Raw genomic sequence first — 12,631 nt, 5'->3', positions numbered from 1 at the left:
AAGACCAACCGGCTTAGGAAGGTTAGAAGGTATAATAGAAAATGTCTAGGTCCTTTTAGGCCAAAATTTAAAAGAAGCAGGGCATCGGGAAGGAGTGGCTTGGCTGAGAAAAGGGGGAAAAGTGGGTTTGGGTGATTGTTGAGTTCGATAAAAATGGAATAGGGGTGGGGAATGCTAGGTGGCAGTTTTCTTCTTCAGATGAAGGTACGGGCTTATTCTCTCAGGCAATCTGTGTCTTGCCTGTGTCTGAGGTTGCGGAAGCGACATTTCAAGAATCCAAGCACGATTTGGAATCAACAGAACTGGTGGTATTTGAAGAGATCAACTCAACTGAGAATGGGGTCTGGTGGAGGAGGATAAGGAAGTAGGGGAGACAATTGACGATGACAACGTTGGTGGTTAGGAAGAGGATAATGTTGTCGACTTCTTTTGTTTTGAGGAGGTGAAGGTTGGAAAATTGGGTGTTGACTTGGGTCGAAGGGGCAAGACTGGAGAGTTGTATAAAGGAAAGACTTAAATAAACCGTGCGACTTAAATAATCCTAATGTTGTGCATGCAATGAAAATCTTCTCTAGTCTGAAGCTCAGTTTGGTTGGGGCATGGCCTACTAAAAACTACAAATGGGTCTATAGGAGAAGAGGCAAGAGAGGCATTACAACTCCTAGAGCGGATTTTTGGGAGACGGTAACGAAGGAATCAGCCTTCGGACTCCCACCTGGGGATGGGGAATAGAGATTCAAGACAACAAGGAGAGCGGTGTTGTCCTTGATTTTGGAACAATCTTGGAGGTGCAACGTAATGATATCAAGGATAATGTCTTGAGATGCGTTGCTCTTCAAAAGTTAGTCGACAAGGAGGTCACGATTGGTAAAAGTTTGGGATTTTTTTGGGCGGAGAGGAGTTTGCTAGGAGGGACTTTGAGGAGTTTGAGAGGAAAAAGGGAAGAGAAGCTGGATAAAAAAGCGTTGGGGAGAGGAGCTGAGGCTAGGAATGAGGATTTTTCAGACCAGGTGGTTGAGTTCGTGGGTGAAGACTAAGCCCCTGTGTCAGGCTTTTTGTTCTTTGCTTGAGTCTCTTTTTGTCAAGTCTTTAGATTGTAAGTTGTGTGGTTGCCTATCTAGGTGGATTAAAGGTCTTGTTGTTTGTTTGTTGGGTCCGTTTGTTGTGTTCTTCTTTTGTGTGATATCTTATCACCTTCATGATATTATTCTTTTTCCTTTCTAATGAAATTTTCTTTTTATCTTTCATAAAATTCTGCTGGAAAATTTAGAATATTCGATCAAGGGGTTGGGAGAATTCAAACATTTTGGGCATAAATGTAATTTTTAATTATAATTAAAGTTTAAGGGGAGAGGTAAGAGGGCGTGTCTCTTTCCCACTTTCTCTTGTACAGTTTCTTTTAAATTAGATGAAGTAATAAGTTATTCATAAAAAAAAAATTAGAATATTCGATTTTAGGAAACAGAGGTGGGAGGATATTCAATTTGCAAGAATATTAGTCGAAATGGAGGGTGTGAGGTCAATCCCAACCCTTTTGGATTTATTTTACCTAGGTGATGCTTTCCAGCTTTGGATTGTTATATTGGGAAAATCCTCTATTCCATTTGATGGATTAGAAGGCGGCTAGAGAGGCGCTAAAAGGAAGTAGACTGTAGAAACCAATTATTGCTTTCCCTATGATGGTAAACAGAGAAGACGAAGGTGAAAGGTTTGGGGATATAATGTCTTGTAAATTTAGATAATGCTTGGCCTCTAGATTGGAAAGGAAAGAAAATTTTCAGTTTTTTTTTGATCAATAAAGAAAATTTTCAGTTTTGGGTCAAGTGAGACCGGTCCAAGTAAGCTTTGGGTCGGACAGACTCAATAGTGGCCTTGGCGACTTCATTTCGGAGTCAAACTAATAAGATTTAGGAGACCCACTGATTATCGAAGGAAAGAGACATGTCTGGGAGAAAACTACGAGTGTCTTTGGAAGAGGTGAGTACAAATGCTTTGTAATAAGATATTCTTATGCTAATGGCGATCGATTTGTGAAGGTGCAGGATCTTGTCCAATAGAAAAATGTTTTTTGAGGTTTTCAGATAAGGAAAGCGAAGTGCCAAGAAGGATTGAAAGTACAGGAGTTGGATTCACCTCATTTTAACTAGGGAAGCTTGCAAAGGATTCTTAACTGAAGCTTGAGGCAGAAAAGGATCTGATCGATTGCATTTCTTTGAAGTTTTAGTGATTTGGAGAACAAGCCCTTCTCACCAGAGGTAGGTGGTTTTGATTCTTCTTTTATTTTCTGAATTCGATGGGGGAGAAGGTAGATAGTGAGGTCCCAAAGGAGTTGGGGGCTGGTCCTTTTTTTGATAAATAAAGTAATTCATTGTATTAGTTTAATTTAAAGATTGACCCCTTGTTAACCACTTGAACCTCTTGGTTTCATTCTTATAACACAACATTGCAGAATCTGGATTCTGTAGTCAACCTACTACCCCCTTCGAATCTCCTTCAATTTTCAACTGTACCACACTTGACTGAATGGCAAACTGTACACCCTGAATTGAAGCTAACCACTCTGCTCTAGTGTAATCCCCAACACCTAGGGGGCCCGAGTAAAGAAGTACCGCATTTCCAGCCTCATCCCTTATAACTCCTCCAAATCTAGGACCTGGATTGCCTTGACTGCTTCCATCAAAATTCAGCTTCAAAAACCTATAGGAGAGCTTACACTTACTCTAGCCTTTAGGGAAGAACTACGTGCCACTGCAGCCTAATTTCTCCAAAAATCATTAGAGGAGAATAAAGGAACAGCTCTGAGGATTCCAACCATTGGATAGCCCTGTTTGAGATGCATTCCTTTAGTTCTTGTAGATTTCTCTCCTTCTCATGAAATTCTCTAGCATTACTCTCTTCCCAAATAGTCTGAATCAATGCTGCTCTTTCACACCTCCACATTAATCTTCCTCTTTTTTTTGGCGCCAGGCAAAAGTAGAAGGATCAAAAAGCAAGTACTTCAGCTGGCCTGTTCCACCTGCACCCAAACAACAAAAAGAGCCAATCCTACAACTCTGTAGTGAAAGAAAAGAAAATTAGTAAATGATAGCAGTCTTCACCATGGAACTTGCAAAGGATGCACCAGTGAGGAGAGAGACAAAGAAATGGTTTTCTCTTTCGAAAATTATCCAAGGTGTTTATTTTCCCATGGAACACTTCCCAGCAAAATGGCAAAACCTTAGGGGGAATAGGCCTGCACCAAACTTCCTTAATAAGAAATGATTGTTGAGAGGGAGACTGACACAGACCTGAAGAAAGAAGTACAAGAAAAGGACCCTTCAGGCTGTGGTGACCAAAATCGTTTATTTGGTTTAGAGGGATCTAAGCAAACTTTTGCAAGTAGATTCAACAACCTAGTAAGGCACTCAATTTCCTCATCCCTTAAACCTCTGCGAAATCCAAAATCCCAGTTTGGTGCCAAGGGGTTTTCCAAAGAGGAGTAGAAATTTGAAATAATCTTTCTTTTGCATTGAGAGCAGAGAACAAGGAAGGGAAGAGGTCCTTCAAAGGTAAGTCACCAACCCAAAGATCCTCCCAAAGAGAGCCAAGTTTCCAACCCATACATCATACGTGCCTGCCGAGATGCACCAGCATCCCACCCAGTCTCTAAGCAACCATGGATGCTTCCTATCACTTCATGCCATAGCCTTTCTATCTCCAAATGCCACTTCCATAGCCACTTCCCCAACAGATATTCTTTTGAACTAAATTCCCCATAGCCAAACCCCCTCCTCTTTACTCTGATAAACCACCTCACACTCTAAACACTCCACAATTGCCTCAACTTCTCTTAATTCCAAGTTAACACCTACTACCTGTCTCTTATTAAGATTGCTTCGTAAGTTGGAAAACCTTTCAACGTTTGCTACCAACAACTTGAGGTTTCTCACCTTCTCATACTTAATATCAAAACCATCACAAACAAAAGTAAGCCATCTGCAAATTGAAGATGGGGTGACTGGGATTTCCTCCCTATTCTCCACCCTATTACACTTTGCCTGTTAGCCTTTGAAATCAATCTACTAATCACATCAACTATTAAAGTGAATAGGAAGGGTGATAGAGGGTTTCCCTACCTAACACCCCTACTAGATGGAAAGAAATCCTTCACTACCCCATTAACCAAGACAGGGTAATGATAGGAACTGATACACCCAAAAATCCAACCACACCACCTTTCTTCAAACCAGAATCTCTCAAAACAAGAAGTAGGAACTGCTAGTCCACCATGTCATAAGCCTTTTCAAGATCCAACTTACAAACAAATCCCTTCCTTTTTTATCTTCTCATTTCCTCCACACACTTGTTGGCAACCAAAATCTGATCAGTGATTTGTCTCCCTTGTACAAAGGTCCCTTGAGCTTGTCTAATTAAGGAAGGGAGAACTTATTTAAGCCTCAAAGGTAAGACCTTAGCTAAGATTTTGTATATAGTGGTCACCAAACTAATTGGCTTGAAAATCCTTAAGGTGAGCAGCATCAAGCTTCTTAGGAATTAAAGCTAAAAATGTGGCACTAACTTCGAGGCTCACTATGTAAATATCTGCAAATTCATGAAAAACCTCATATAAAGCATTCTTCAACACATCCCGACAATCTTGATAAAATGCCATTATGAATCCATCTGGGCCCGATGCCTTAGATCTATCCATCGAGAACACTACGTTTTTGATCTCCTCTTCCTGAAATCTTCTTTCCAACCAGCTTATTTTTTTCTTCTTCAAACCTTGGCCATTCTAAACCTTCCGAAGGTATCCTCTCATTCAAAAGCCTTCTGTAGATGGATTTGAAATGATTTATAAAGGTTCTAGCAATTTTTCCTGACTTGTAATTACCTCGTCTTCCCTCTCCAATCTGGCCCCAAAGTTTTTCTTCTTCCAACCTTTTTCAATTGCTTTCTCAATTCTCTATCATGCTCATTTATAGTCCTTTTGAGATTCCTTCACTTCCAGATCTTCAATCTGAGTCATTAGATTCAATTTTTGCTCTTTGACCCTACCAAAATGGTTCTTATTCCACTCCAATTTGTATCTTATTCTCTGCAACTTCTTGTGAAATTTGGTCCCCTTCCACTTTACCCGCCTTATTTATTCATTCCACCACTCCCTCACTTTATTCCCAAAGTTTGGGTGTGTTAACCACATGTTCTCGAATCTAAAAGGTTTTGGATCCACTAACAAAGGTTTCCACACCTATCTTGATGGGGCAATGATCATAAGTGACCCTAGGTAAATCTCTAGAGACCAGATTTCCCTATTGGTTTTCCCATGCTAGGTTAAAAAGAAATCTATCCAGCTTGGAACATAGAAGATTTTCTTGGAGATTAGACCATTAAACTGCTTCACGCTTATTGTAATTGACTGTAATGAGTTACTAGTTTCCACAAAGAATCTTATGACACCGAAATCCCCTCCCACGCACCAAGGACCATCCCATAATCCTTGAATAGCATACAATTCCTCCTACAACTCATTTCTTTCCCTGTAAGTATTAGGTCCATACACATTAGTTAATACCTAGGAAAATCCATCATCTTTCCAAATTGTAACAATTCCCCTTGATGCTCCCCATGACGCAACCGAGGCCCAGCTTACTCCCTTAGATCTCTAGACACTTCTAACCGATCTTCCATCTAATGCAAACAATTGTCTCTTGTAACATCACAATGTCAGGATTTTCTTTCTTGAATGTGCACTACCCAATCGTCTCACATTCCAACTTATAATCTTCATAGTAACACTTCAACTAGAGACCCTCCTCAAACTAATCTCCTTACCTAGAGTTTTTCTTCCTCTTTCCCCTTCCGGTAAATTCTAGATCACCCTCAATGTTAGAGATTAATCTGTCCACTTCAGTTCTTTTTTTTTTGTTTTTCTTTTTTCTCCTTTGTATCTCATTTTTACAGTAGTATTTTTTTCACTTCTCCTTTCTCTTTACCAGAACCAAGCTGCTGATTCCTCCCTTCCTCTTTGGAAGTCACTTCAGCTCCCTTCTCAACTTCCTTCCCAACCTCACCCTCCTCACTAGCGACCCCCTCCCTCTCTAGGTCCTCTTCCAAGTAGCCCTCCTTTTTTCTAAGCTCCTCAAATTCTGCCCAAATCAATCTCCAAATGTTCTCCCCGCCTCCTCTCCCAACCTTTTTCCAAGCTCTAACCCTTCCTTCTCTTTTTCTTCATTGTTGGGAATTTCATTACCATCCTCAGTTTCTTCAGCTCTCTCTTCTAGGTGGGATGCTGGAAAATCTGCAATAGATTTAAGACACTGATCAGTAACAAAAAAAGGAATGGACACCCATACCTTGAGGTACTCTAGCCAAAGAAGAAGTAGCAGAAATTTGACATAGGGAGTCGGCAAAGGAACCCACAACCAGCCCCCTAATAGGATTTTGCTGTGAAGTGGATACGGGTAAAGAACCATCCCCATTTACATTAGCTTTGAGAGAGGTCTGCCCCTGTGTTCTTCCTCCTGGCTTATCTTCACATAGCCCAATGATCCTCCTCCCCTTTACTAGTCACCTGACAAAACTGAGAGGTTTGAGTATCTCCCTCATTGAAGGGGGGTGTATTTTGCTCTGTCCTCTGTTCTTCTCTTTCCCGTTTGCTGCCATCAACATTCCATTCTTCATCTTCTATAAACAATAATTCATTGCCGAAGCTTCCTGCATCAATCAGATTCCCCTTATCTTGCGAATCCAAACTACCCAAGCTCATTGTCTCATCCATATCTGTATCATTGCTGATCTCTTCATCAGATCACTCCTCCATGTCTAGCCTCTCAAGGTCGCTGTGCTTTACTGACCTAGGATTCTGCCTGTCTGACGAGAGTTGATTTACTTTCTTGGCGGAAACCCACTGTAGTGAACTACTGGACTGTACTCCTGCCCTTGCGCCATGTGACTAAGCTATTGAGCTCGAAGAGGAAGGAGATAGACGAGCCTTACCGTCTATCAAAAATCCCCCCCTTTCAATCCCAACTCTGATGCGCAATGACTTGCGCACCCCCTTGCACATACCTTTTAAAGAAGTACAAACCTCAAGGCCCTTTGACCTTCTTCAACATGTTTAAAAAGTCCACGGAGATTTGTAGGCTCAAGTTTTAATGGCCCAGTGGACTCTGGACTGAACCTGCTCCGGCATGTGACCACTTAATGTGTCACGCCTGGTCCCAACTGGACTCGGTTTGAAACCTGGTTGGCTTGGTTTGTAAATCTTCAAATCTCCCACGTCCCCAATTTTTGACTTTCTTTGACCAAGACAGTTACCACCTTTTAATGCCTGTACATAGGACTTGCTGCATGACAGATTGCTACCTTGTTCTCCATGTTTTAGACTATCCTTCTGCTCCAACGCTTTTAGGCTCTCTTGCTTTTGTTGGCCCTTTTTAGTGAAACTTCAAAAATCAGAAGGAAGCTCCAATCCCCTTGAGCCACAATACAAAAATTAAAACTCCACTCTTTTTGTCTTCCTCCTTGTGGACCTCTTTTCACAGGGCTGCTTCAATGGATGAAGCCAGCCAGACAGAGTAGAAACATCCCCAACTCTTACTTCCAGCTTCCTTGGTATATCCTCTGGCCTTACTCCACTTAGCATAAGAGCTGCTGAGCGGAGATCTCGCCAGAAGACCCATCCAACTGTCCTCCACACAACTGAGCAATGGTTTTGGCAATGTCTTGTTTCCATAAGTGAAAGGGGAGGCCTAATACATGTACAATGACTCCATCTTCCACAGAAAGATCTTTGGAGTTGGATAAAGAGCTCCATTTGAAAATTGCAATCACCTCTAATTCAGACAGGAAGTTGAACGCTGATAGATTTAATTTATCTTCAACCAAATTGAGCAATGCTTTACAGTTATCAAAAGGAGTTACTATAAACGTTCCTTTTAGCTTCAGTTGTAATATCAGCAAGTCTGCTACACTTCTCCAGTCCCTAACTTGACTCTTAACTTGGATTATGGATTTGCTATCCCAATCTTCTCTCCTTGAGTAGCCAACCAACTTGCATTGCCCCTTTGTTTTTTGCTTTTGCTACAAGCTCCTGTTCCATGTCTTCTTCTTTACTGGTAGTCTTGATAGCCTCTTCTTCCTTGTTTGGAATCTCCATTTGTGTTGTTCCCAGGCATTGCAGAAACTCAACTAGCACTCTAGTGTCTTCCCTCCAGCCATGGCCCTGTCTTCCTTGTGGGAAGCATACTAGTTGCTTTCCACTCTTTCCAAAGTGTTCAATTAAAGCTATGTAAGAGCCTTTGCTGTTCTTCTTACTCTCTAGGGGAAACCTCTTTTCATCTTCAGTACTGAGCTCCTTCCAGATTATCTGCTTACCTTTGTGGCTGGCTCCAAATGCAAATACCTTAAAACATTCAATCACTTCAAGGCCTCTCAGTTGCACAATGGTTTTTGCTTCCCTAACCTTCAGACTCAGCACATCCTGGATTTTCACTTCTTCAAACAGAAATGCCTTAGATTCAACCTTAGCAATCTCCTCCACTGGCTTGCCTCCAAGAAGCTCTCCATTTCACTGAAGAGTCCTCTCTCTTCTTTACTTGTTGGGGGCTGATCCTCCACTGTCAAATGTTGGGACGAATCAGGTTCTAGAGTCAACCTTGGGCAGGGGTGAAGAAAGGGCAGAAGAACTTCATCCCAGCTTGGCTATTGCTGTTAGCTTGGAGGAGAATGGATTAGAGGAATGGGGAAGAAACAGAGGTAAAGGCCCGATCACTTTGTGGCCCAGAGTGTATAACATGAAGAAGCTTGTATTCGTGGCCCGCTCAATTAGTGAGGCAGGCGAGGAGGAAGCTTGTATTGATGAGACTCATAAGATCGATAGTGTTGTTGATTTAACTATGGTTGCAGATGTGGTAGTTGATGTAAGTGAAGATTTAGGCCTGATTGTGCTGGGAGGTGAATCTTTCACAAGAGAAATGTTTCAAGAATTGGAGGAGAATTACAAGTTGCCCACTGATAAAGCTCTTCTTTCTTAGTTTTAAAAAATAACTCAAAGACACCGCGGGCCATTTCTCTATACTTGAGTTTAACACTTGATCATTCTACAATTGATTGCTTCTTGCTCCTTCAAGAAACGATAATTCTTCTAACAAAAGTGTAATACCTAGAAGTTTTGAAGATGATTGGTAAACTATGTGATGTATGTCCATGGTTGTACAACTTAAGCAAGACAAATATGTCTATTTCAGATAGTTTTGAAGTAATCCAATGAAGGGTTGTGTGGTGCCCGTACTTTAGAAGGCCTCTTTTTGATGGGGAGATGGAGGAATGTGTGAGTTTATTATCAAAGTTGCAGCTGGTTGAAGTGCAAACTGGAGGTAGGGACTTAAGATGGTGGAAGGAAATTTAAAATGACATTTTATTTGTTAAATCTTTCTATAATGCCCTGTAAGGAATCAAGTGGAGAAATCAGTATGAGAGGAGTTTGTGGAGACTCTTTTCTCCTAAGGGTGGAACTGTGGAAGCATTTGCTTGGCTTGTAGTCCTGGATAGCATTCTAGCTTTGTATCATATTTAAAGCAGGGGAGTCTAGATGGAAGGAAGATGCTATTTATGCAAAGTGGCAGAAGAGAATGTAATTTCCTTTGGACTATTCAAAATTGACTTCTTGGAACCTAGACATCTAAGAGAGATTTTTGCTCGATGAGCTACAACATGAGGATATAAAAAGGAGAAGATTGCTTGGAGCTGTGTACCCTTTTCCATTTGTTGGGAAGCCTGAAAAGAAAGAAATGGGAGGATCTTTGAAGACAGAGTGAGAAGAAGAGATAAAATAATGATGCTTTGCAGTAAAAAAATCATAGAGATCAAATAGTGATGCTTTGCAAGGAACATCTTGGAAGTGGTTTTTGGTCTTTACTGAGTTAGAGCCGAGAAGCTAATATTTGTTGTCTTCTTCTTTTTTATTAATAAAATTTTCCTTTTTATTTATTACCAAAAAAAGAGGTAGGACCTCGTGCCTCTCTGTGGGATGCTTGTACCTATCTTCATTGCTCTTTAATAAATACTTACTTTTACTTATAAAGAAAAAAACACCATGACTTAAAATGTCCACATATTTCCTATTATTTTCGCTTTCCATTAGTATCAATGTGAAATATTTCTGGAATTGATGTATTCCCCAATGAAAACTATTGGCACTATGTGGAGTACAAAAGATGGTATTATAAAATAAGTTAGCGACAATATAGGGGCAAAAACTTCAGTCTCTTCTACTTGGCAACCAGTTCTCAACTGGATAGACCAAACTCCAAAGACTAGCAAGATGGAAGGGTAGGTATCTATCTCTTAGTGGAAGGATTACTCTTATAAAGATTGTGCTATCCAATCTCCGGGTATATTACCTTTCATTTTTAAAGGCTCCAACTTCTGTAATAGACTCAATTGAAAAATTGCAAAAGGAGTTCTTATGGGGAGTTAAAAGGGATATAAGAAGTTCCACTTAGTGAAGTGGAATAAGGTCTGCAAGGAAAAGAAAGGTTGGGGGGGGGTTATTTATCAAAAAAAAAAAAACAAAGATGGGGATAAGAAGATTGAAGATTTTCAATAAAGTTCTTTTACTGGTTGTGGAGGTTTGGGTTGGAGAGGAAGGCGTTTTGGAGAAGGGTGGTGGCATATAAATATGGGGTTACTGGATTTGGGTGGGAACCTAGAAAAGTGAAGTTATGCTATGGAGTTAGTGTGTGGAATGATATTATGTGTTTCCAGTTAGCTTTTCTCAATCTTGTGTCCTTCAGAGTTAGTGATGGTACAACAATCAAATTTTGGGAAGATGATTGGCTGGGTATTGGAAAGCTCTGTGATCTTTGCACTCATCTGTATAGGTTGGGTATGAAAAATAGCTCTGTTGCAGAGAATTTTGAGGTCAATCAAGGTAGAGCAGTATAGTGTCCAAAATTAGGAGATCGCTTTTTGATTGGGAATTTAATGAGTGTTTGGATCGTCTGGAAGAACTCCAGTCAGCTGAAACTCAACACTCAGGTGGAAAGGAGGGATTCAGGTTGGTGGAAAGAAGCTAGAAATGGACTATTTTTAGTCAAATCTTTCTACAAGGTTTTGCCAAGGTCAATTGGAGAAAATGCAGAGTTGGACGGCTTTTGGGGGAACCTTGTCTCCCCAAGGGTGGAAGCTTTTGCTTGGCTAGTGGTGATGGATAGCATTTTGACAATAAACCATCTTCAAAATAGAGGCTTGCACCTAGCTAGCAGATGCTACCTCTGTGAGAATGCTGATGAGAATGTCTATCATTTGCTTGTTGAGTGCGTTTCCTCCAATTTCATTTGGGCCTTTTTCTTTGGACTCTTCAGTCTAGCGGGTGGTCTCTAATTTTGTGGAGGAGATTTTCTCTAAGTGGCCAATGGCAAGGGGAAATGTTAAGGAAAGGATCGCCTAGATCTGTATTCCTTTCGCTGTTTGTTGGGAAGTTTGGAAAGAAAGAAATGGAAGAATTTTTGAAGAGAAGGCTTGACCAATGGAGCATATCACATCACTATGTGGCAAAGGAATTATGGACCGGGTTCTCATTCTTCCATAGTTTGAAGGAATCACAAAAGAAGACCTTGGCTCTGGTTTTTGGAACATTCTGGTATTGGGTTAACAGTTTCCCTTTTGTTTGGTTTATGTATTTCTCCTTTTTTCTTTCCAATGTCTCCTCTATGTTTTGTTTCACTATCCCTGTAGTTTTGTTTTCTAGTAATATCTAATCACTATCAGATGTACTTTTCTCTATCATTAATGAATTTTCTTTTTTATTTATTACAAAAAACAATATTCTAGATAATATGTGGACTGGTATATTGCCCGCCTAATTAACACGATTACCACTTCGAGTTAAATCTGGTCATGTGCATAGAAGACCATCCAACAACACCCACAAGAGTAAGGATTTGTTACAAGTTGAAGGGGCTAGAAGGGCAAGGGTTAGACCAAAAAGAACATGCGTAGTAGTCGGAAATGATTTAAGTGCCAGTAATTTAACAATGGATATGACATTAAACAGTATGGATTGGCGAAACAGTATTCATGTATCCCACCCCATATGGTTGGGACAAGGCTTGGATGATGATTTTGGCATATTTCGCAATGTCCCCACTATGTTATAATTTTACAGTATATCCCATGCCACATTTCTGTTATTTCTGACACATTTCCTATACCTGCATGACTGATGTTGCAACCAACGATCGACCTTTTCAAGTGATTGGACCATTGCTTCTAATACACTTCAAATGTTACTGTCCTGGCTTCCCATCTTTCCCTGTATATACTTTTAACTATTTACTTCATTAATCAATGCCGTGCTCCTTAAATCTTTACTTATGTATTATGTAACATGTCTGTGTGTAATTATGCCAGCTATTAATATCTGTGCTTTTGGTCCCTTTAACTTGGATCTTTTGAGTGAAGGGGTTTGATTATCTTTTTCTCTCTATGAACAAACTCTCCTCAATCATTTATTGATCCGAACCACCCTTCAAAAATCTTGTTTTTGAATCTGTTTTTTTTGATCAATAACAAAATTTCATTAGATTCATAAGAAATAGGCACAACAATCCAGAGAGAGTTAAAAAGACTTAGCTCTCTACAAGAG

The 12,631-nt window shown here is 40.3% G+C and overlaps 1 protein-coding gene across 8 annotated transcripts in view; it reads left to right on the top strand.

The window, feature by feature from the left end:
- LOC104585918 (uncharacterized) overlaps window positions 1-12,631 on the top strand; it is a 73,996-nt gene that overhangs the window by 16,250 nt on the left and 45,115 nt on the right. The window lies entirely within an intron of this gene.

The sequence above is a fragment of the Nelumbo nucifera genome, chromosome 4 (genome assembly GCF_055504915.1).
Source record: "Nelumbo nucifera cultivar China Antique chromosome 4, China Antique-T2T, whole genome shotgun sequence".
In the NCBI taxonomy this organism is placed as follows: domain Eukaryota; kingdom Viridiplantae; phylum Streptophyta; class Magnoliopsida; order Proteales; family Nelumbonaceae; genus Nelumbo; species Nelumbo nucifera.
The sequence above is the reverse complement of the archived record's forward strand: the minus strand, read 5'-3'. Positions and strand labels throughout refer to the sequence as shown.